General features: G+C 37.0%; 1 protein-coding gene and 1 long non-coding RNA gene across 2 annotated transcripts in view; one reads left to right on the forward strand and one right to left on the reverse strand.

Moving 5' to 3' along the window:
* SH2D1B (SH2 domain containing 1B) overlaps positions 1-25,580 on the forward strand; it is a 32,198-nt gene that overhangs the window by 631 nt on the left and 5,987 nt on the right. The gene's annotated exons all lie outside the window — the stretch shown is intronic.
* On the reverse strand, positions 15,087-25,557 carry LOC146403931 (uncharacterized). The gene is made up of 2 exons (XR_014843955.1): positions 19,034-25,557; positions 15,087-18,730 (listed from the first exon to the last, which is right to left on the reverse strand). It is a non-coding gene; the product is annotated as an uncharacterized LOC146403931 (long non-coding RNA).

Below are 25,580 nucleotides of genomic sequence, written 5' to 3' on the forward strand. Positions count from 1 at the left end.
CCAAGTGTTTGCATGTATTCTGCTGGCTCCCCTGGTGATTCTCAAATTCCATTAGATTTGTAAAAGACTTCGGCCTACCTCCTTCCCTTTTATCCTGCTTGTAGTCTGTCAAGGCAAGCCACCAGTTTGTAGGGAAAGAAAGAGAGACCTGGGATTTCTCAAGCAACTTGTGTTAAAATTCATCTGGTGTTTCCAAGGAGGCTGAGTTCAGTAGGAGGTTCCAAGCCAGAGCATCAGAACTACTCTGCTGAAAGAACGTGTTTAGCCCAGTTTAGAAAGCAATCGTGAATAGATATCAGGGGGAATCGACTTTCTTTAAGGATTCTTCTCCTTGTGGGGACCTTGAACTTTTTATTTACCTGGTATAGGAATTAAAACCCAAGTGTCTCTGTGGATGTGCTTCTGTCCTTCTGAAGCTCTGAGGACAAAAGCGACTGTCGTTACTAACAGAATAGGCAGTGATATGTTTCTTTCTTTTTATGATACTGGGAATACAGATATAAAAAAGGCATCCCTAAGGCACTAGCAGTTTGAATTTTCAGGCTAAAAGTGATGTTGAGAGTGTTTTCACATATTTTTTAAACATTGCTAATTCCTCTTTTGAAAATTGCATGATCATACGCTTTACTCGTTTTTAGCCTGAGTTGTTTATCTTCCTTTTACTTATTTTTTTTTTCAATATCAATGCATGGAGGGAGAAATATTTTTTCAAGAAAAAAAGACACACACATGAAAGAAAACTACAGACCAATTTCAATTTAATTTGCTATCAACTGTCTTTTTTTAAGGGCTACACACAGGGCATATGGAAGTTCCCAGGCTAGGGGTCAAATCGGAGCTGCAACAGCCAGCCTACACCATAGCAACACAGGATCTGAGCTGCATCTGTGACCTACACCATAGCTCACGGCAACAATGGATCCTTAACCCAATGAGTGAGGCCAGAAATCGAACCCCCATCCTCATGGTTACAAGTCAGATTAATTACTGGTGAGCCACAATGGGAACTCCCATTTACTATCAATTTTCAGTAAATTACTAACAAAATAGAAGTCAGTAACACATTAAAGGAGAAAATACACTATGCTCAAGCATGGTCTAATCCAAGAAATCAAGAATGGTTCCATGTTAGGAAAATTATTAGTTTAATTACATGTTAATAGGTCAGAGGTTACAAACTACATAGCTCATTCAAATTTTCTTAGAACATATTAGATATTCACCATCCACCCTCAACTAAACACATTCATGCACGCACATGCATGCACACACTTAAACACTTCTAGCCATATGAAGCTAGATAGATGCTTCCTTAAACAAAGGCCATATGAATCACCAGAAGAATAACCCCTAAAACCATGAATATACAAAAACGTTCATTGTAAGCCCTACTATGTAACATTTTCCAGGAGATATTAGAAAATCAAAGAAAATAAATGTAAAAATTGAAATGGAAATATGAAATTATTATTATTAGCAGTTGAAATTATTTTATACCTCTAAAGTCTAGATTTAACTAAAAACAAACTAGCAAAAACTTTAGAAAAATTCAATAAGGATATCTGCTTCTATAATTGAAATTTTTGCATATTAAAAATTGTTTATTACCCTGACATATTTTTTATCAGTTTACTTATTTTTAATAAGGTATAGTTGATTTATAATGTGCCAATTTCTGCTGTACAGCATAGTGACCCAGTCTCTCTCTCTCTCACTCACACACACACACACACACACACTCACACACATACATTCTTTTTCTACTATTATCTTCCATCATGTTCTGTCCCAAGAGTTTGGATATAGTTCCCTGCTATATATAGTAGGACCTCCTTGCTTATCCATTCTAAATGTAATAGTTTGCATTTACCAACCCCAAACTCCCTGTCTATCTCACTCCCTCCCCCCCACCCCCGCCTTGGCACAAGTCTGTTCTCTATATCTGTGAGTCTGTTTCTGTTTCGTAGATAAGTTCATTTGTGCCATATTTTAGATTCCACATATAAGTGATATCATATGATACTTGTCTTTCTTTCTGACTTCTTCACTTAGTATGAGAATCTCTAGTTCCATACATGTTGCTGCAAATGGCATTATTTTTTTTTATGGCCAAGTAGTATTCCATCGTCTATATGTACCACATCTTCTTAATCCATTCATTTGTCAATGGACATTTAGGTTGCTTCCATGTCTTGGCTATTGTGAATGGTGCTGCTATGAACATACAGGTGTACGTATCTTTTTGAATTGTAGTTTTGTCCCATATATGCCCAGGAGTGGAATTGCTGGATCATATAGTAGTTCTGTATTTAGTTTTCTGAGGAAGCTCAGTACTGTTTTCCACAGTGGTTGTATCAATTTACATTCTATCAGCAAAGGAAGGTTTCCTTTTCTCCATACTTCTTCAGCATCTGTTATTTATAGACTTATTAATAATGATATTCTGACCAGTGTGAGGTGGTACCTCATTGTAGTTTTGATTTGCATTTCTCTAATAATTAGTGATGTTGAGCATCTTTTCATGTGATTATTGGTTATCCATATGTCTTCTTTAGAGAAATGTCTATTTAGGTCTTCTGCTCATTTTTTGATTGGGTTGTTTTTGTTATTATTGTTGAGTTGTATGAATTGTTTGTACATTTTAGAGATTAAGCCCTTGTCAGTTGCATCACTTGCAAAGATTTTCTCCCATTCTGTGGGTTGTCTTTCCCTTTTTTAAATGGTTTTCTTTGCTGTGCTAAAGTTTTTGAGTTTAATTAGGTCCCACTGGTTTTGTTTTTATTGACCTTATTCTAGGAGGTTGAACAAGATGCTACTGTGATTTATGTCTAAGAATATTCTGCCTATGTTTTCCTCTAGGAGTTTTATAGTATCTGGCCTTATGTTTAGGTCTTTAATGCATTTTACGTTTATTTTTGTGTATGGTGTCAGAAAATGTTTTAATTTCATAATTTCACATGTTGTCCCAGCACCACTTATTGAAGAGAATATCTTTCCTCCAATGTATGTTCTTGCCTCCTCTGTCATAGATTAGTTCACCATAGGTGCTTGGATTTATTTCTGAGCTTTCTACCCTCTTCCATTGATCGATATTTCTGTTTTTGTGCCAACACCATGCAGTTTTGATGACTGTAGTTTGTAATATAGTCTGAAGTCAGGAAGCCTGATTCCTCCAGTCCTGTTTTTCTTTTTCAATATTGCTTTGGCTATTTGGGGTCTTTCGTGTTTCCATACATATTTTAAAACACTTTATTTGAGTTCTGTGAAGAATGTAATTTGATAGGGATTGCATTGAATCTGCAGATTGCCTTGGGTAGTATAGTCATTATGACAATGTCGATTTTTCCAATCTGAGAGCTTGGTATCTTTCCATCTGTTTGTGCCGTCTTTGATTTCTTTCATTAGAGTTTTGCAGCTTTCAGAGTATAGGTCTTTTGTCTCTTTAGGTAGGTTTATTCCTAGGTATTTTATTATATTTCATGTGATGATAAATGGCATGTTTTCCCTAATTTTTCTTTCTGATTTTTCATTGTTAGTATATAGAAATGCAATTTATTTCTGTGTATTAATTATTTTGTCTTTTTTTCTTTTTTTAGGGCCGCACCTGTGCCATATGGAAGTTCCCAGGCTAGGGGTTGAATCAGAGCTATAGCTGACAGCCTACACCATGGCTCACCATAATGCTGGGTCCTTAACCCACTGATCAAGGCCAGGGATTGAACCTGTGTCCTCATGGATACTAGTTGGGATTGTTACCACTGAACCATGATGGGAACTTCATGCGTATTAATTTAAAAATCAGTTGCTTTTTGGATGGCCTAGTGGTTAAGGATTTGGTGGTGTTGCTGCTGTGGCTTGGGTTCAAAGCCTAGCCCAGAGACTTCTATGCATGCCACTGGTGCAGCCCAAAAAAATTAACAGTTTTTCTTTACAGAAACAATAACCTGCAATAAAATACAATAAAACATTTCATTTACACCAGCAAAAAAATAATACTTAGGAATAAATGTACTAGGACATGTGTAAGACTTGTCTGAAGGAAACTTAAATGTCTACTGGGGAGCATACTAGAAGAATTAAATAAAGGGGAGGACTCAATTTGGAAGCATATCCCTTCACCCTAATTAATGTATAAATTCAGTATGCTTTCAGTAAAAAAAAAAAAAAATAGAATTTTAAAATTTCTCTTCAAAGCCAGTAAAGTTTATCCAAGTGGAAAATGAAACACAGGAAAACTACCAGAGAGCTAGAAATATGTGGGTAAAAAATGGGGGACTAGATCTACCAGGTATTCATTGTAAAATTATAATAATTACTACAGTAGTTCAAAGAGTTTGATACTGAGAGATCAGTGAAATAGAATAGAGAGTCTGGTAGAAATAAAGCCAAATATATAAGGGATTTAGCATATGATTAAAAGAGCATTTCAAATCAATGAGGAAAAGATGAGTGATAATCAGTGGTGTTGGGACCCTTGTTGGCCACTTAGAAAAAAATAAACCTGAATTCCCCCCTTCTTGAAGCAAAATCAATTCTAAGTGGTCCTAATGCAAAACTTACTTTTAAAAATGAAACCAAGTTGGAGTTCCCGTCGTGGCTCAGTGGTTAACGAATCCGACTAGGAACCATGAGGTTGCAGGTTCGATTGCTGGCCTTGCTCAGTGGGTTAGGATCAGGATCTGGCGTTGCTGTGAGCTGTAGTGTAGGTTGCAGATGCGGCTCAGATCCTGCGTTGCTGTGGCTCTTGTGTAGGCTGGCGGCTACAACTCCAATTCAATCCCTAGCCTGGGAACCTCCATATGCCACCCAAGAAGTGGCAAAAAGACAAAAAGACAAAAAAAAAAAAAAAAAAAGAAAAGAAAAGAAAAAGAAACCATGTGTATTACAAGAAAATGTGAGCTATTAAAAAATATTCCTGGAATTGAGAAGGCCTTTCTAACAAGATATAAATACAGAAAGCAAAAAAAAAAAAAAAAAAAAGACTGATAAATATGACCATCATCATAAGTTAAAAACAACATATTGACAAACCAATGGAAAAAAAAAAAGTTCATTGACATACAAGAACTTTTAAAAACCAATAGAAAGCTAGGGAAAGTGCTAGAGCAGGACATTGAAATGGGCTGTGAAAAAGAAAGATAAGATAAATGCTAGATCTCACTCATAAACTAAAAAAACACAAATTAAAAGAATAATGTGACATCATTTTACCTACTCAAGGGTCTAGAATGAAAACTATGAAAATACTCAAGAGAATATTCGAGTGCTGGGAAGCAGACATACCTGTGCATGCAGAATGCAGCCTCTTTTGGATGGTCAAAGTATAAAATGCAGGGATATAACTTTGACTCATTTTTAAATAATAAAAACCTATCTTATTGTTATTACTGTGCAAGTATGAGCAAATTGACATTAACAAGACTGAGTAAATCCATACATTGTATGAGAAAACCTCCAAGATCTATTGTTGTATGAAAAAGGCAAGATGTAAAGCATGATCCCATTTGTGTAAAAAATGTATGCCTATATCCTTGTATATTCATAAGCAATTTTGGGGACATATATAAGAAACTTACAATAGTGGTTACAATTGGGAAATTTAGAAGGAGTAAACAGAAAAAAAGTTTGTGGATTCATTCTTTTTATTTATAATGTTTTTGTACCCTTTAAATGCTGTGTATGTGCATATATTACTTTGGTAATTTTAGCAAATGTAGGAGTTTCCACTGTGGCACAGTGGGTTAAGAATCTGACTACAGTGTCTCAGATTACTGTGGAGGTGTGGGTTCAATCCCTTACCCATACCAGGTGCAGTGGGTTAAGGAACCAGCATTGCCTCATATGTCATAGCTGTGGCTTGGATTCAGTCTTTGGCCTGGGAACTTCTATATGCCACAGGTGTGGCCATCAAAAAAATTTATTATATAAAAATATAATGAATTCCTATTAACTATTCAAACACTGTGGTAAGGCCTAGGGAGGTTCTAAGGAGATTCCAGTGAGGGACTTGCAATTTTTTTCAGCACTTAAATTAAAAAATTAGGGTAAAGTATAAATTTCAGAAGAAAGAGTTTATACAAATTTGAGTTCATGGGAGATGAGCAGGAAAGTCTTAGAGGAGGTGGCATTTGAGCTGGGACTCAAAAGAGTGGATAAGATTTGGTTACACAGAAGTGGAATGGGAGGAATTGTAGGGCAGGGGAAAGTCAGGAACTTAGATCTAGAAATAGGATTTTTAAAGCACATGTGAATCATACAGGGTTCTGGAATGGTATGGAAAAGTCGACTTTTGGAAAAGTCAGTTTGGGGTAACATTATGGGGTCATAAAAGAATGATTCTGTAGATAATGGGGAAATATGGATGGTTTCTGAGCAGGGAAATGACAAGACTGGTGCTGAGTTTTAGGAACTCCAATCTAATATGGAGAATGCACTGAGGCTGGCAGGTCTTGATGGCAACAGAGACCGTGTGTCTCTAGATGGGAGATGAGGAGCTGGCTATGGTGGGGCAAGCCATTGAAATGGAGACTAGAAGAAGGTACAGGGGATGTGATAGAAATGGGAGAGACCTTGATCAAGATTTCAGAGTAGTGGTCTATACTTGGATTCTTTAAAAAATAGACATTTATTCTCAATGGTTCTGTGATACATTAACTTATACATTTACTAAAGCAAAAGTCACTAAGAAATGTAATAAAAACAATAAGAAAACATCAAATGCAGAGGCAAGAACAAATATGTGTTATGGAGTTCCCATCATGGTGCAGTGGTTAACAAATCTGACTAAGAACCATGAGGTTTCGGTTTTGATCCCTGGCCTTGCTCAGTGGGTTAAGGATCGGGCATTGCCGTGAGCTGTGGTGTGGGCTGCAGACATAGCTCGGATCTCGCATTGCTGTGGCTCTGGCATAGGCCGGTGGCTACGGCTCCAATTCGATCCCTGGCCTGGGAACCTCCAGATACCTCGGGAGTGGCCCAATAAATGGCAAAAAGACAAAAAAAAAAAAAAAAAAAAAGAACAAATATGTGTTAGACGTCTACACTTGATCAGGGCTCACCTCTTTCCTGCCCATGTCACTAAAATGCAGACAAAATTTTAAGCACACTCAGGCTTAAGGCTCAGATCAAATGGCCCCCATCAAAATGGCCCTTTTCATAGTTCTTGTGAAATTGTGTTATCACACAGATCACTACAGACCATTCAATTGTAATTTTTTTTTTTTTTTTGGTCTTTTTAGGGCAGCACCCACAGCATATGGAAGTTCCCAGGCTAGGGGTCGAATTGGAGCTGCAACTGCCAGGCTACACCACAGCCACAGCAATGTGGGATCAGAGCTGGGTCTGCAGCCTATACCATGGCTCACCACAATGCTGGGTCCTTAACCCACTGAGTAAAGCCAGGGATAAAACCTGTGTCCTCATGGATACTAGTCAGGTTTGTTACCACTGAGCCACGACAGGAACTCCTCAATTGTAACTTTTCAACAATTATTTAAAGTATCCCCTATGCTACACATTGAGCTAGATTCTCAGTTGATGCCTTCAACACAGCTTAGAGTCTAGGGTAGAAAATAAAGAAGTAAACGGATCCTGTGACATTTGTGATAACTGATGATTTACATTAGGACACAATGGGAACTGAGAGTAAGCAGTGAGGAATTCTTCAAGGGGTGGAGAGACTTCATGGGAGCTGGGACTTGGAGGATGAATAAAACCTTCATTCATTCATTGAACAAACATATACTGAGCACTTAACATGTTCCAGGCATGGTCCTATCCATTGGCAAAAGAGTGATAAATAGTATAAGCATTAGTCCTGCCCTCATGAAATGACATTCCAGTGAGAGGGGATGATATGGTGAAAACAAAACAGGTCTACTCCAGCGAAGGACAGCGTCTATTTTAGGTTGGGTAGAGGAAAGTTTCCCCGAGAAGGTCACATAAAGCAATTTATATTCCAAATATACCAGCCAATATGAGCAAAGGCAAAATTACCTACAATACAAGTACTCGCCTATTTTTCTACATCTGTGCAGCAAGAGCCACCACGAGGTTACTTTCTATGGGCCAAAAATTGTGCTAAGCATGTTACATGCATTATCTCATTTATCCTTCACAAAGCCATCTTCAGTAGGTGATAGATCCCTATTTTGTGGGGAAAGAAATGGAGCTTCTTATTAAATAATGTGTCTGAGATCAAACTCTTAATATGTTGCTATGTTCCCTCTCATACCAAGGTCCCCAGTTGCACTGAAATATGTTTAAGGTAATCCCCTTAAAACTGTGCTATAAGGCTATAAAGTGCCCAAGCAGGGGACTTGAAGGCTTGGCAGTAGAATCTTGATATGTGGAATCCTGCTTTTTCTTTCTTTTTTTTTCTTTTTTTTTTTTTTTTTTTTTGGTCTTTCTGCCTTTTCTAGGGCCACACCCACGGCATAGGGAGGTTCCCAGGCTAGGGGTCTAATCGGAGCTGAAGCCGCCAGCCCACGCCAGAGCCACAGGAACATGGGACCCAAGCCACGTCTGCGACCTACACCACAGCTCACGGCAACACCAGATCCTTAACCCACTGAGCGAGGCCAGGGATTGAACCCACAACCTCGTGGTTCCTAGTTGGATTCGTTAACCATTGAGCCACAATGGGAACTCTGGAATCTTACTTTCTATATCCAGGGAAAGAGCTACCCTGTCTTCTCTGCTATGTTAGAATGGCAATAGGTCAACTTCCATGCTTTCACAGATCTAGATGAAGATATTATGGGGAAAGTTAGAAATAAAGGAAAGAGGTCACAGAGGAGAGGTGGCCTAGCAGCATATAGCACCGACCAGAAAGCTATGTGGTAACCCTGGACAGGAAATGTTACCTGATCTCACAGCCTGATAGAGTGTGCAGAAAACACCAATGTGCAAAACATTGTCTGTGTACGTGACACTGAGTGTCAGAAGTTGAAACTGGGTCTACTTTTATAATCAGCAGAGTGAAATGTGGATGTTAGGAGAAGCAATGGATTCACCTGCAAGAGATTCACCTGCAGGTGTGAAGGGAAAGGAGGAATTTCTATGGTCATAGGAAGGCTGCAGGTGAGAAGAACCTGAGCCCTGACTTAGGGCTTGTCCTCACTGAAGAGGAAACAACAGAAAGGGTAAATGAGAGAAACCCTAAGAGCCATTTCCGCTCTCAGATCCTGAGATCTTTGGAAAGATTCTTGAGTTCGGAAGGAAAAAAAATTCCAACTTTTTTGCTGATTTAGAAAAATCAAATGTAGAGAAAGTTATAAAAAAGAGCAGAAATGGTCTCAGTCTCACCACTCGGAAATCACCATTTCTGATATTTCAGTACACATCTCTCCAGGTTGTTCTCTATGCTATGTATGCATAATCAAATACTACATACATATATATACACATACTTAAATGGTTCATTACATATGTGATTCTTTCAATGTATAATAGCTATTTTTCCACGACAAAGAAAGCCAGTACACATTATCCTTTCATGATTGCTTACCATTTTATTGATAATATACGTCATAATTTATACATAACCATACATTTAGGTTATTTCCAACTTGGTCTAATAGACCCAATGTAATTTGAGATGATTAACATTTTTGTGCTTACGTCTTTAAGAGTTTGTCCAACTCTCTCCTCAGGATAATTTCCTAAACATTTAAATCTTTTTACACATATTGACAAATTAGTACAACAAAAGGTGGTACCAATGCACACTTCAATCAAGAGCTATGAGAAGGCCAGAAGTCAGAAACCTTAAAACACGCTTTATTGGCATGTAACTTGTTTTCTCATCCTCTTAGCAGTATATTTCAAAGAAGTACATGATTTTAATGAAACCAAATTTATCATTTTTTTAATTTTATGAATTGTGATTTCAGTGTTGTATGTAATAAACCCTTGCCTAGTACAATTCACGAAGACTTCCTCTTATGCTTTCTTCTAGAGTTTTAAGTTTCACATTTAGTGTAGCCCATTCTGATATAATTTTTACATCTGGGGTAACGTTGAAGTTAGTGTCTTAATAAATACAGCTACCTACTTGTTGCATCTCATTTGTTGAGCAGATCATCCTTTCTCCCAGTAAATTGCTTTGGTGCCTTTGTAGACAAACAAATATATAAACAAACAAAGAACTATTGACTATATACATTTGGATCTACTTCAAAGCTTTCACTATCGATATTTTTTGTCCTTATGCAAATTCTATATTGTGTTGACTGCTGTCACTTTATAAGTATTGAAATAAGATGGTGTAAATTACCCAACTTTTTCAAGGTTATTTTGGCTGTGTTAGGTCACATACGTATTTTAGATTCAGCTTTTCAACAGCCACACACACACATGCACGCAAGTATACACAAAGACTGATGGTATTTAGACTGAGATTAAGTGAATCTACAGATCAACTGGGGGAGAACTGATATGGTAATATTGATTCTTCTGATCCATGAGCATGGTTTAATCTCTTTATTCATTTAGATATTCTAAAATTTCTCTCAGGTTTTTTTTTTTTTTTTGCTTTATTAGGGCCACACTCATGGCATATGGAGTTCCCAGGCTAGAGGTTGTATCAGAGCTACTGCTGCCGGACACAGACACAGCCACAGCCACAGCAATGCCAGGTACAAGCTACATCTGCGAACAACACCACAGCTCATGGCAATGCTGGTTCTTTAACCACTGAGAGAAGTCAGAGATTGAACCTGCATCTTCATGGATCCTATTTGGGTTTGTTAACTGCTGAGCCACAAAGGGAATTCCTTTCAGAAATGTTTTGGAACATATATCTTTGGTCAAATTTATCCATAAGATTTCATATGCTTGATGTTATTTAAATGATATGAGTTCCCATTGTGGCTCAGCAGAAATGAAACTGACTAGTATCCATGAGGACGCAGGGTTGTTCCCTGGCCTTGGTCAGTGGGTTAAGGATCCAGTGTTGCCATGAGCTGTGGTGTAGGTCATAGACACAGCTCAGATCTGGCGTTGCTGTGTGACTGTGGCGTAAGCCAGTAGCTACAGCACTGATTCAACCCCTAGCCTTGGAACCTCCATATGCCACAAGTGCGGCCCTAAAAAGAAAAAAATAGATATCAATTTTTTTTAATGATTTGAAATTTTTAATTATTTTAATTTCACTTTCCACTTGTTCAGTGCAAGTGAATAGAAACACAACTGATTTTTATATACTGAATTTTTATTCTGCAATCTTGCTAAACTCACTCATTGGTCTAGTGACTTTTTTTTTTTTGTAGAATCTCTATGATTTTCTACATCCTGTCTACAATTAAAGATGGTTGTATTTCTTAATTTCAATCTTTGCATTCTACTTTTTCTTGCTTTATCGTCCTAGCTAAGACTTCCAAAACAATGTAGAATAGAAGTGAAAAGTTGAAAAGTCATTATCATTTTCTGATCCTAGAGAAAATGTATTCAGTCTTGTCTCATTAACAACGTTTTTAGCCCTTCTGTTCCTAGTAGGGCTGAGAGTTTTTTGTTCTTTGTTGTTTGCATCAACTCAGATGGTAGTATGAATTTCTGTTTCTTGTCTGTTAATCAACAGGTTCATTTTTTTTAGATGCCACATGTAACTGATACTACATGTAAGGAATATTTATCTTTCTCTGTCTAGCATGGTTAAATAATATTCTACTGTTTATATATACCACATCTTCTCTAACCATTCATCAGTTGATGGACAGTTAGGTTGTTTCTTTATCTTGGCTATTTTTGTTGCATAGTCATGCTGCAATGAACATATGAGTTCAAATATCTTGTTGATATCCTCTTTTCATTGCCTCTGGCTAAATACTCAGAAGTGGGATGGCTGGGTCATATCACATGGTAGTTCAATTTCTACTTTTTTTTTTTTTTGAGGAATTTCCATATTGTTTCATAGTGGCTGCACCAATTTATATTCCCATCAACAGTGTACAAGCGTTCCCTTCTCTCCACATCCTCACCAACATCAGTCATCTGTTGTCTTTTGGATGATAGCCATCCTTACATGTGAGGTGATATTGTGATTTTGATTTCAATTTCCCTGATGATTAGTGATGCTGAGTACCTTTTCAAGTACTTGTTGGCCATTTGTATACCTTCTTTGTAAAAACATCTATGCAGTTCTTCTGCCTGGTTTTTTAATCAGATTTTTTTTTTTTTTTTTGCTATTGAGTTGTACAACTTCTTTAAATACTTTGTATATTAAGCTCTTAGCAGATATATGATTTACAAATATTTTCTTCCACTTGGTAGATTGCTTTTCAGTTTGTTAATCATTTCCTTTACTGTGCAGAAGCTTTCTTGTTTATTGTCCCATTTGTTTATTTTTGCTTTTATTGCATTTGTTTTCAGTGTCAAAGAAAATCATTGTCAATACTGATGTCAAGGTGCTTACCCCTATGTTTTCTTCTAGAAGTTAATCAAGTAATATTCACTGATTTTCAAATCTTAAAACCACCTTGAAATTTATTGAGATAAATTCTAGTTAATTGTTGTAAATTATCTTTTGTACATACTGATTGACATTATTTGCAAAATTTTGATAAGAATTATTGCATCTATATCATGGGGAATATAATCTGTATCTTTACTTTGAAAAAGTGTCTGTGTCTGGTTTTCATATTAGAGAAATGCTGGTCTCATAAAATAAGTTAGGAATAATAACTCTTTAATTTTCTGAAAGAGTTCTTTTTTTATGATTGGTGCTATTTCTTCTTTAGTTTTTTTTAGTGGGATGCATCTATAAAGCTACCTGGACCTAGAATTTTCATTGAGAAAGTTTTTAACTACAAATTCAACTTATTTACTAAATATAAGGTTATTCAGTATATTTCTTCTTGAGTAAGGTTAACTGTGTTTTTAAGTAATCTGTACATTTCATTGATGTCAAATAAAACTTAGTCAATTTTATTTATCCTCTCAAGGAATAGCTTTTGTTTTTATTTTCTCTATTGTCTTTCTCACTTATATTTCAATGATTTCTTCTTTTCTATTTTTTAGTTTCTTTCTTATGCTGATTTTCTGTCTCTGTGTTCTATCAATTATTTAGAGAAGGGTGTAGAGATTTATGACTATACCTCTGCATCTGTCTATTTCTTTTTATGTTTCGATCAGCTTTACTTTTGTATTTTGAAACAAACATTTAGGTGCATAAACATTTAGGATTATTATATTCTCTTGATTAATTGACCCCTTTATCTTTTTGAAAATCCCCCTTCTTTATTTCTGGTTATAGTCATTGCCCAAAAATCTACTTTATCTGATATTGCTAGCTTTCTTTTTATTAGTATTACCAGAATAAACTTTCCCTATCAATTGACTTTTAATCCAGTTGTGAATTTTTATATCAGGTCTTTTACAGGAATCATATACTTGAGTGTTGCTTTTTATCCAGACAATAACATCACTTTAATAGAGATGTTTAGACCATTTGAATTTATGTGACCATGAATATATGTTTAAATTTACTATATTTATTTTCTATTTGTCCCATCTGTTCATTGCTTCCCCTTTTCCCTTCCCCTTTCCTCATCTTCTGCCTACACTTTATTTATGAAATTTTTAAGGTATTTCCAAATTATCTCTTTTCCCAGCTTGGTACCTATTATTCTTTGCTTTTTGGTAGTTTACTTGGTATTTATAATATTCATGTTTAAATTATAGTAATTTGAGTAATAGTCCACTTCCCTATAATACAAGAGCCTTACAATAATATCCTTTCATTTCTCCCACACTCTAATCAAACTTTTGTGCTACTGTTGTCATTCATTTTATTTCTATACATTTTATTACTCCTATAATATACTGTTGTTATTTTTACTTTTAGCAAGCAATTATATTTTAAAGTCATTTTAAATGTAAGAAAAATATTTTATGTTTACCCAAATATTTACTATTTCTGACAGTCGTCATTCCTTTTATGCCAAGGGTTTCTCAACCCCGGCATTATTGAAATTTTGGGCCAGATGATTTTTTGTTGAGGGAAATGACCTGTGCAACTTGTGATGACCAAAAACATCTCTAGACATTGCCAAATGTCCCCCTGGTGGGGGGAAAATCATTCCTAGGTGTAGTTTCAGATTTCCACCTGGTATTATTTTCGCTCTGCTTAAGAACTTCCTGTAACATTTCCTATAATGCATATATACTGGTATAAATTATTTCAGCTTTTGTCTATCTGAAAATGTCTTCTTTTTACTTTTAGCTTTTGAAAGATTTTCCTTGGATGTGGATTTTTATAGGTTAATTTTTTCTTTCAATACTAAGATTTTTGCTACACTGTTCCCTAACTTGCACTGTTTCTGATAAGAAGTTTGCTGTCATCCTTATATTTGTTATTCTGTAGGTTTGTATTTTTTTTCTTCAATTGTTTTTGAGATTTTCTCTTTATCATTGGTTTTAGGCAATTTGATTGTGATGCACCTTTAATTTTCTTTGTATTTCTTGAGTTGGGGGTGCATTTAATTTTTTGGACATGTGGGTTTATCGTTTTCATCAAACAGAGAAAATTTTTTGTCTGTTATTTCTTTAAATATTTTTCTGTTCCCACTTAGGGAAATCCAATTATAGGGATATTAGGCCTTTCAAATTTGTTCCACAGTTCACTGGTTCTGTTTATTTGTTTCAGTATTTTTTATCTCTGATTATAATTTTGGACAATGTCTTTCTTTCTTCCTTTCTTTCTTTTTTTTGTCTTTTTAGGGCCACACTCATCGCATACGGAGGTTCCCAGGCTAGGGGTCGAATCAGAGCTGCAGCCACCAGCTCACAGCAACACCAGATCCTTAACCCACTGAGCAAGGCCAGGGATAAAACCCGTGTCCTCATGGATACTAGTTGGGTTCATTAACCTCTGAGCAACGACAGGAAATCCAATTTTGGGTAATTTCTAATGTTTTGTCTTCAAGTTCACAAACTTCTTTCTTCTACAATGTGAAATTTGCTGCTAATTCCATCTAGTATATTTATTCTTCATCTTATGCAATGTAGTTTTTATCTCCAGAAGTTTAATTTTGATGTTTCTTTAATATCATCCATGTTTCTTCTTAATAAGCTTTCTTTCTTTCCTCTAGAATCTTGAACATCTTAGATAATTTCAACAATTTTATAAATGTCTTTTCCATTGAGGTGGAGCCTGAGAGTCTCCCTAAGTTAATGAGTTAGAGCTAGGAGCCCAAGAAGGTCAAGTGCCTAGAATTTATTGGAGGTGGGTGGAAATTCTAGAAGAAAAGATATGCTAAGAAAGAGCTCCTGGGATCTGAAGAGGTTTCCTTGAATCTTCACCTTAGTATTGAATAGCTTCTGTGCATGAGGGAATTACTCAGGCTGGATGAAAAATCACCCAAAAGAAGCCAAGGGAACAATCTCTGGAGCTCATATGGTCTGGAAATAGATTGTGTTCTCACCAGACAAAGTAGAAAATTTAATAATTCATGGACATCAGAAGTATATTGACTCAATAATGGAATAGAATTAGCTCTGGACTCAAGGCTGCTCTTATCCCACCTAAAAAAGACTTTAAAGCCTGTAGACTGTGAGCCTCAAAAAGACTGAACTATTTCTAAGTAATTTAACTGCACCCTAGAAAAAAATTCAAGAATATTTATAGGAATACAAAAATATCCAGCACCAAATAAGGTAAAATACAAGAATGCTATGTCTGGCATTCAATCAAAATTTACCAGGTATGAATAGAGGCAAGAAATGCAATCCACAATGAGGAGAAATATTAATCAATGGAAACATCAAGAAATGAACAAATATTTTATAGAGTATAAAGATAATCGATGTCCTTCTGGATTATATTATGCCAGAGAAAGAGAACTGACACATCTTTGTGGTAAGGTAATGACTATGTACCACTATTCTTATCAAATGAAGGCAAACTGGTTCTGACTACTTTGCTACTAGGAATGATAGATAGATAGATAGATAGATAGATAGATAGATAGATAGATAGTTTTTGCTTGAACTACAGCAAATTTTTTCTTAGCTCTAGATGCCAGATCTGTGATTATTTTATCCACAAAAATATGCTTCTCTGGAACTGTGGATGAAAATAAGTAACCTTTGATTCATGTTTAAACACTCACATTCTCTAAGACATATGCAGTGTTTACACTGGCCAAATGGGTAGGTTAAATGAGAATGTGGTAGGAACTAACATACCACACATTTCATAATTTGATGGTACACTTAGTAAAGAAATTTCTTGTGGTTGAGAAATTGTTTTTATATTATTTTGGCAGATGAAACCAGTTACAGGAGCTTCTGTTTGGTCCATTCCACTACAATAGTCCTTATTCTATGATTCAAAGAAACAATGAAAATATTTGGATATTTGGACAATTTCTAAGTGCATTCTGGAACTGGGGAAATAACTATAAGATGATCCATTGGACACACTTGATTTTTTTTTTTTTCTTTTTAGGGCCACACTTGCAGCATATGGAGCTTCCCAGGCTAGGGGTCAAATCGGTGCTGTAGCTGCTGGCCTATGCCACAACCACAGCAATGCAGGATCTGAGCCACATCTGTGACCTACACCACAGTCCACGGCAATGACAGATCCTTACCCCACTGCGCAAGGCCAGGGAGCGAACCTGTGTCCCCGTGGATACTAGTCAGATTTGTTAACCACTAGCCACAACAGAAACTCCAGGCTAAGATTTCTTCCATCACCTGACTCTCATGACTCCCGCCTCTGAATTTGCAGATCAAGGGGACATTTGAGTCTCCAAAGATTAGTGTAAGTTCAGAGCCAGTATCAAATAACTCTCAAAAATATTGCGTATTTTCCCTTTTCCTAGTACACAGTACCCCTAGTAAATGCTATAGGTTCTTCTGGTAAAGATTTGGAGAAGAATTGTCACATTCCTTCCTTAAAGGAATCTAGAAACCCAACATCCTTCTCAGTAAAAGGAACTGAGTCTGTGAACTGGGAACTAAATATGTAAATTGGGTAAGAAATCTAAAACCCCCTACTCTGTGACTCAAGTCAGAGTTCTGCCACCAGATCTGGAGGTTCTATTTACTTTATATTCAACAGCATTTTAGACTGCCCATCTATTCTATGCTTTGGAATCCAGTGAGTCAATTAGACATCACCACAGATCCCTGTAGAGCAAGTTGTTCTTATATTGTTACATCCCCCGGGCTTATGATAATTATTCTCTCTTTGTCTCTCATTAAGTGCTAGCACCTGACCTCCACTATTCCTGGATCCCATCATTTCCACTGAAATCAGGGCACCCAATTCCACTGCAGGATTTCCCACTATCCACTCCATCCTAGAGCACAGAGTTACAGTTTTCAAAGATGCTGGTGCTCTCCTTACAATTAATTAATTTAATTATTTTTTTACTGCTTTTTAGGGCTGCACTTACAGCATATGGAAATTCCCAGGCTAGGGGTTGAATCAGAGGTGTAGCTGCCGGCCTACGCCACAGCCACAGCACAGCAACATGGGATCCAAGCCACATCTGTGACCTATATACCACACCTCATGAACATGCTGGATCCTTTACCCACTGAGCAAGGCCAGGGATCAAATCTGAATCCTCATGGATGCTAGACAGGTTCATAACCTGCTGAGCCACAATTGGAACTTCCTCACAATTTATTTTTTAATGCATCATGAAGGCGCTGCCCTTCAGACACCTGAAGGGGAGGGGGTAAGGAATGACTGAACAGTTTCATAAATAGATTTATTATAACATTCCCACATTCCTGAATATTCAGATACCTTTTGCTATAGAATGCCAGGGAAAAGGCAGAAGAAATAAGAGTAAAAATAAATTGGCACCTAATCAAACTTGGAAGCTTTTGAACAGTGAAAGAAGCCATCAACAAAACAAAAAGACAACCTACAGAATGGGAAAAAATATGTGCAAATGATGTGATACATAAAGGGTTAATATCCAAAACAAGGAGTTCATATAATTCCATATCAAAAATACAAACACCACAATCAAAAAATAGGCAGACAACCTAAACAGACATTTCTCCAAAGACGACATACAATTACACAACAGGCACATGAAAAGATGCTCTACATCTCTGATTGTTAGAGAAACGCAAATTAAAACCACAAAGAGGTATCACTTCACATGGATCAGAATGGCCATCATGAAACTGTCTATATAATAAATGCTAGAGAGGGTATAGAGAAAAGGGAACCCTCCTATACTGTTGGTGGGAATGTAAAGTAGTGCAACCACTGTGGAGAACAGTATGGAGGTTTCTTAGAAAACTAAAAATAGAGCTACCACATGATCCAGCAATCACATTCCTGGGCATATAACCGGAAAAGACAAATTTGAAAAGATACATGTATTCCAATGTTCACGGCAGCAATATTTACAATAGCCAAGACATGAAACAATCCAAGTGTCCATCAACAGACAACTGGTTTTAAAAAAAAAAGATACAAAGGAATGAAATATTGTCATTTGCTGCAACATGGATGGACCTAAAAAACATCATACTCCGTGAAGAAAGTCTGACAGAGAAAGACAAATAGCATTTCACTTTTATGTGGAATCTAAAAAATAATACAAATGAATTTATATACAAGATAGAAACAGATTCACAGACACGGAAAACAAACCTAAGCTTACCCAAGAGGGAAGGGATGGTGGGGAGGGGATAAATTAGAAGCAGGGGATTAACAGATACAAACTATTATACATAAAATAAATTTTTTTAAAATGACCTATTGTGGGAGTTCCCGTCGTGGCGCAGTGGTTAACGAATCCGACTAGGAACCATGAGGTTGCGGGTTCGGTCCCTGCCCTTGCTCAGTGGGTTAACGATCCGGCGTTGCTGTGAGCTGTGGTGTAGGTTGCAGACACGGCTCGGATCCCGCGTTGCTGTGGCTCTGGCGTGGGCCGGTGGCTACAGCTCCGATTTGACCCCTAGCCTGGGAACCTCCATATGCCGCGGGAGCGGCCCAAGAAATAGCAACAATAACAACAACAACAAAAAAGACAAAAGACCAAAAAAAAAAAAAAATGACCTATTGTATAGCACTGGGAACTACACTCAATATAATTTAAATAATCTGTAATGGAAAATAATCTCAAAAATATCTGTGAGTATATATTTTTCTGTAATTCACTTTGCTGTACACCTGAAACTAACACAGTATTATAAATCAACTATACTTCAATTTTTAAAAAAATCCAGAAAAAAAAGAATGCCAGGGAAGTTTTAGCATTTTGAGTTCTATTGAATGGGAGCCATTGTTAAATCCATGCTTCAATTAACCAGTCTAGCAGAATGTTTATGTCACTCTCAGGTGCATGAGCTAGTAATACATTAATTCCAAATCCGGAGTGAGTGTGCCCTTATTGATGAAGTAAGCCTACAAATCTTCAGTTTTATCCTTCTTGGTTTAAAACCCTTACATCCATTTCCATATATACTCTTTATATACACATCTCCCACTGACTAAACCCAACCAGGGGGCTGAGAGCAAGGGACCAGTGGAGGACAGAGTTCAGAGCAGAGTGGGGAAGGCTAGAAAGAGGATCTGGAGACAACAGAAAATACTCGGTACATGGAGATACTGGCATTGGATACATTAAGTTTGAAAAGTCTAACAGATATCCAAGAGGAGATGTTGAATGGTTGGAAAAAAATGATTCTGGAGTTCGGGGGCAGGTTGGAGCTAGGAATGCAAGTTAAAGTAAAACTGATAAGTATTCATATTTTCACAATAGTCAGGCTTTCCATCCAAAAACATTCCACCTCCTTTTATTTTGTGAAGTAGTCATATTTCATGGTAAGATTTTTCATACAGCCTTGGCCCATTTCTTAAGATAATTCCATACAGCTCAGCAAACAGTTGCTGAGCATGTACTGTGAGGCAGGCAATGTGCTAGAGTGAACAAAGCAGACATGATTCTGGCCTGAGTGTGAATTACAGATGAGTAAATGGATAATTAAAATTCAGTAATTATAAGTGTATGTTTAGATAGTAATAGACAACTTTTTTCAAAGGTTCCCCTCTTTCCTCCTATAGAGCACCCCACCCCAGGGGGCCTCAGGAAGCTTCCTGCAGGGAGCACCAAATGCCCTGAATCTACACAGCTGTGTTGCACCACCAGGCTTTGAGCACTCAGAGCCTGGATAGCAGAGGTGGCATATGGCTGGTTATCGTGGTATGTAGATAGAGTGAGGATATTGTGATATTATCATAGCTTTGTAAGACTTGAGACCTGTTAAGACAGGAACAGTACATCAGGTAAACCCCATCTACCCATCACTCCTCTTCTTTCCCCAAGAGAATCAGCCTGGAGCCAGCCCATCCCTCATCCTATCCTCTTAAAGGCGCAGAGAGAAAATCAAATATACAAATGTTAAGGCTATGTTCATTTTAGTTCTGTTTCTTGAAAAATTTTAAACTTTTTCCTGAATGTTGAAAAAAATACCCCCCCAAAGAGAATTGCTAGAGAATTAAAACATAGCCTTTACCACAAAACGGTGTACTTCAAAAGAGGTGAGGTTGTTGGCAAAAATAATAAATACTTAGTGGTGGGCCCTTTTTATCTGTTTGGTTTTTTGTGTGTGTGTTTGCATAAAGGCTGTTTCAGAGTATTCTGTAAGCATCTGGAATCTAGAAAGGTAACTACTGAGATTACTAAAGGCTTAAATAACAAACTCTGTGGCTTGTTTAAAAAAAAAAAAAAAAAGATATCTGCTCTTACAAACAGCCAAGATGCTCAAAATAGATTTTTTTTCAAAGTTGCAGAACAAGGGATGGGATTGTTTGAAGGTGAAAAAATCACAGGAAAAGATTTACTTAGCTTATTCTTCCATCTTTAGTACTCCCCAACTAGTGTAAACAGAGAGAGATTTTCCAACAGATGGAAAAATTTGCACCTCAAATCCCTCAGGACTCAATAATAACCCCACATCCTCTCTCCCTGCCTTCCTCCCTTTCCCTCCCTCCATCCCTTCCTCTTTAATCTCAAAATTGCACGAAAAAAGCTATTTTACTTTAAATTTTAATTATTAATTATAACTTAATGTTTTATGGAGTGCTTATTATTTTTCAATACTATTTTAATTAACCTAATCTAATAATAGTTCTCATTAATTTACACTTTTATTTGTATTTACAATATTCTTAGGATTTTTTAAGTATATTTAAATGTAATGAATATATAGTTTCACTGGTCTTTGCTTTGTAATAAATAATAAAACGTTGGCACTATCAGTTTTGCCAATCTGAGTGAGTGGACACTTGGGCTGGTGGACTGCATACATTTCTACTTTACTAAATTTTGCCAAATTGTTCTCCAAGACATTAGCATCTAATTACACTCCCATTAATAGTATATAATGTTTTGCATAGCTCCATATCACAGCCAATATTTTGCACTAGTAAGCTCTTACATCTTTGCCAGTTTGATGTGAAATGACATCTAATGTGGCTTCATCTCTATTTCCCTGATTCATAGTGAAGTGAAGCATCTTTTCATTTTTTTATTGGCCATTTGTCTTTTTCTTATTGTACATTAGTGTTCTTATTGTGTATTAGAGTTACAATTATCTTCTCCCAGTCTGTAGGCTTTTTCACTTTGTTAATAGTATATCTTGATCAGAGTTCCCGTCGTGGCTCAGTGGTTAATGAATCCGACTAGGAACCATGGGATTGTGAGTTTGATCCCTGGCCTTGCTCAGTGGGTTAAGGATTCGATGTTGCCGTGAGCTGTGGTGTGGGTTGCAGACGCGTTGCTGTGGCTCTAGCATAGGCTGGTGGCTACAGCTCTGTTTGTACCCCTAGCCTGGGAACCTCCATACGCCTCGGGAGTGGACCAAGAAATGGCAAAAAGACAAAAAAAATATATATATATATATATCTTGATAAATAGAGGTTTTAATTTTAATATATTGAGTTTATTAATCTTACAGCTTATACTTTTGGAGATTTAACTCCTTCCTTAACTGAAGGTCATTAAGTTGGTCACTTATATTTATTTCTCCTAAGTTTAGTGTTTTAGTTTTTCATAAATGGGTATTCAATTAGAGTGTGAAGCAGGAATCCAGTTGTACTTGTTGCCACATGAAAGCATTACCATCAACATTTAACAAATAGTCCACTGACCTGCCAGCTCTGTCATATATCAAGTTTTTATACATATATGGTCCATTTCTGGGCAATTTTATTCCATTACTATCTTTTCTATTTCAGAGCCACTGCCTTAACTATAGCTTTATAAGAAGACTTAAGACTTGTTAACAGAGAAGCATCCCCCACCCCAACCCCTACTCACATACCAATTTTATTTTTCTCTTTCAAAAATTGACTAGATTTTTATGCAGAGGAGTAACATGATCTGATACACATTTTTAAAAAGGACCACCCTGGCTATTGTGTAAAGAATAATAATGACATCAGAGAGAAAGAAAAATTTGCCAAAATTATGTCCTTGAATAGATGAAAGCAGATGGCAACCAGTGGAAATAGGAGGGATTAGCTTTGCAGAGCAACATGCAAAGTTCATCTATGGTAATAAAGCCAGAGTCTATGTGTGCAGATGCTATGATGTGTGGTAAGGGGAATCTGGATATTCCTCTCTGATTGCTTTACTCTTTTCAGTGAAGTCATCAGTTAAGAGTGAAATGTTGAAAGTTTAAGAAAGGAAATGGTGTAGAATCACTGCTGAGGAGAAGAGGAAAATAAATGACTGCCTGGAGGCATTGAAGCCCATGTGAGGTTTGTGGTCATTAATTTAAAGTGAGAACAGTGAACATGGCCACATACAGCTATTGAGAATTGGGTTTAATCAGGATTCCAGTTTTTCTAATTAAGGAAATAGAGTGAAAGATGATAAAGGAGTTGAGGTAAGTGATTATAATAGTGGACAGGAAATTTAATCTGGATAAAGAAGGAAGTGAAGACATGTGAGTGAGAACTCTGTAAAGTGTAGGGTCTATGAGGTTAAGGGATTGTGGGGGTCAGCATACTTGGGGAAGGGATGTAGAAAGAAGGGAAGCAGGGTAAAGAGAACACAATGCATGAAATTCATATTAGGAGAGGGTTGCTGCTATTGGCAATTACAAGGTCAATGTTATGAGTGGGGCAGGCTTCATGGCATGGAACCTGCACAATCAGGCAGGGCCCCATGCTCAGAGGGCCTTGCACTTGCTTTAATGCTCTGCTGGCACCATCTCAAAATTCCTATTTTTTAACATGGGCCTTAAATTTTCATTTTTCTCTGGGCCCCCCATATTATGTAGCCAGTCCTGGTTATGAACATAGAAGTGAGTGGGTATTGTAGGTGGATGACAAGATTACTGAAGGAGAGGAGTTCAGGGAACCACAAAACAGGAGTGTTAAAGGATAATCCACATGTGAATTGAAATTGCCAAGAATTTAGAGAAGAATAGTATTGAAGGCATTGACAGGGAGCTAGGAGCTAAAAGAGAAATGAACAGCAATAACCCAAAAGTCAGGAGATGCCAGCAGTAGTGACATCCTGATTGGGTAGTAGGTGATATAATCTAAGGACATGAAACTCAAAGCTGAGGGTTCAAGGAGAAGGAACACAATGCTGTGAGCTGCAAAAGCAAAAACACTGGCCTCCCCTCCAGGCCCGCTGTGAGAGGGCTGTGGGAGACAGCAGCAGGCTTTAGTAGGGTTCCAGGGAGACACTGTTCTCAGGGCAGGGCCAGGTTTCCCTTAGAGGGAGAAGGTGACAGAGATTAGATAATAGGTTGGAGACAGAGGAGACTTGGATGATGGCAGACCTTGAGTGCGAGAACTCATGGACGGACTTCAGGAGCTGGGACAAGGAGGACATAAAACAGGCTGTACAGAGCCCTGTAGGATTAGGAAACAGGAGGAAAAGGTGAACTGCAAGACTGGGGTTCTTACAATGACTAACAATGAAGGATAAAGGGCATGATGAGATTAGTCCAAAGGATTCCAGGCAGAGAGTGGAGGCAAAACTGCAAATGTTGGCAGATAAAGAAGGGCTCCCTTGTCACCAGTGTTGATGGGGGCAGAAGACCTAGGGGAGGGGTGGTCTTTTTACTTGCCTTGAGTGTAAATGCATGCTGAGAAATCATTTATCTTTTAAAAGTTTTATAACTGGCATTCGTAAAATAGTAATTAGGACAGGAAGCAATAAAAATAAGTTTTTATGTTTAGCCAATAATACTGTAGTTACATGAAAGATACTAATCTCACTGCTCTGTAATCTCATTGTCTTTTAGGGGGTAAACATTCCAAAATAAATGTAAGCAGGTATCACAAGTTCAGTAACTCGATTTCTTGGAATGCATTGCTCCAATGTGGCTTTTTATTGCACTAAAAGTATTTTGCAAGATTTACAACTATATTTGAACAATGTCCATCTTTCTAACTGAAGTATATGGCTTTTGGACTAATTAACATAGAGCCTCCATTTGTTTTATTCTTCAAACTTCTCTAGTAAAGATTTTCTTCAGGTGATAATACAAAAATATCATTAAAAAATAAAGTCATTTATTTAAGAATTTGACATAGGCTATATGATAGCTGAGTTTCAAAAAACTGTGTGCTCAACCAAAAGCAATGTATAGACCTTGTTTGGATTCCAATTTGAGAAATAATTCTGTGAAAAGACCTTTGTGAGACTTCTGTGGAATACTTTAATTCGTCACATATAAACAAAGAGTCACATAAAAAATTTTTATCGTTTGCCATATAATTTAGAGACACCCACTAGCTTATTCTGGCCTCAAGAACACCACAAAAAGGATTGGGATTTAAAGTTAACTGTCAAGGCCTCTAGACAATCAGCAATGAAATCTCCTGTACCTTAAAGCTATAAGTAGCTATCTGCCCTCCCAATTCAGTCAAAAGATTAGTCATTTGGGTCTTTGCCATGAGTGCAAGTGAAGGAATGATGAGCCATCAATCAAATAGTTTGGACCTTATGTCAATAGCTGTGATCCTCATTTTTTCTTTTTTCTTTAGGGCCAAACCCATGGTATATGGAAGTTCCCAGGCTAGGGGTCAAATCAGAGCTACAGCTACTGGCCTACACCACAGCAACACCAGATCTGAGCCATGTCTGGGAACTACACCACAGCTCACAGCAATGCTGAAACCTTAACCCATTGAGCAAAGTCAGGGATAGAACCTGCATCCTCATGGATATTAGTCATATTTGTTTCCTCTGTGCCACAACAGGAACTTCCCTCATTTTTTTACATTTTAATATTTCTGTGTAATCAGAACATGGTTAACAGTTGATAGAGACATTTAATATATGCCTTTTCTGCTCAAATGCTATTATTAAATTGATACTGTATCTTACAATTGATGACATGTTGGAATTGAAGAAATATGGGAATGTATGCCATTTCTTGTTTTGGAAATTGCTCTCTTGGGTCTGTTATCTCAATTCTAGTTAGATTACTTAGCCAGTGGCCCCTGTTCCAATGAGAAACAAAAGTATACTACATTACTCCCTTGCATAAAATTCCCAACATCCTCTATTTTACTTACATTAGCTTTTTCTAATGAGGTCAATGACATGTCACTTAATAAATAATATAGGAATGGC

The sequence above is a fragment of the Sus scrofa genome, chromosome 4 (assembly GCF_054392235.1).
Source record: "Sus scrofa isolate SSC_HxYL_T2T_F1_AM1 chromosome 4, Sscrofa_HxYL_maternal_Yorkshire_Landrace_v2.0, whole genome shotgun sequence".
NCBI lineage: Eukaryota > Metazoa > Chordata > Mammalia > Artiodactyla > Suidae > Sus > Sus scrofa.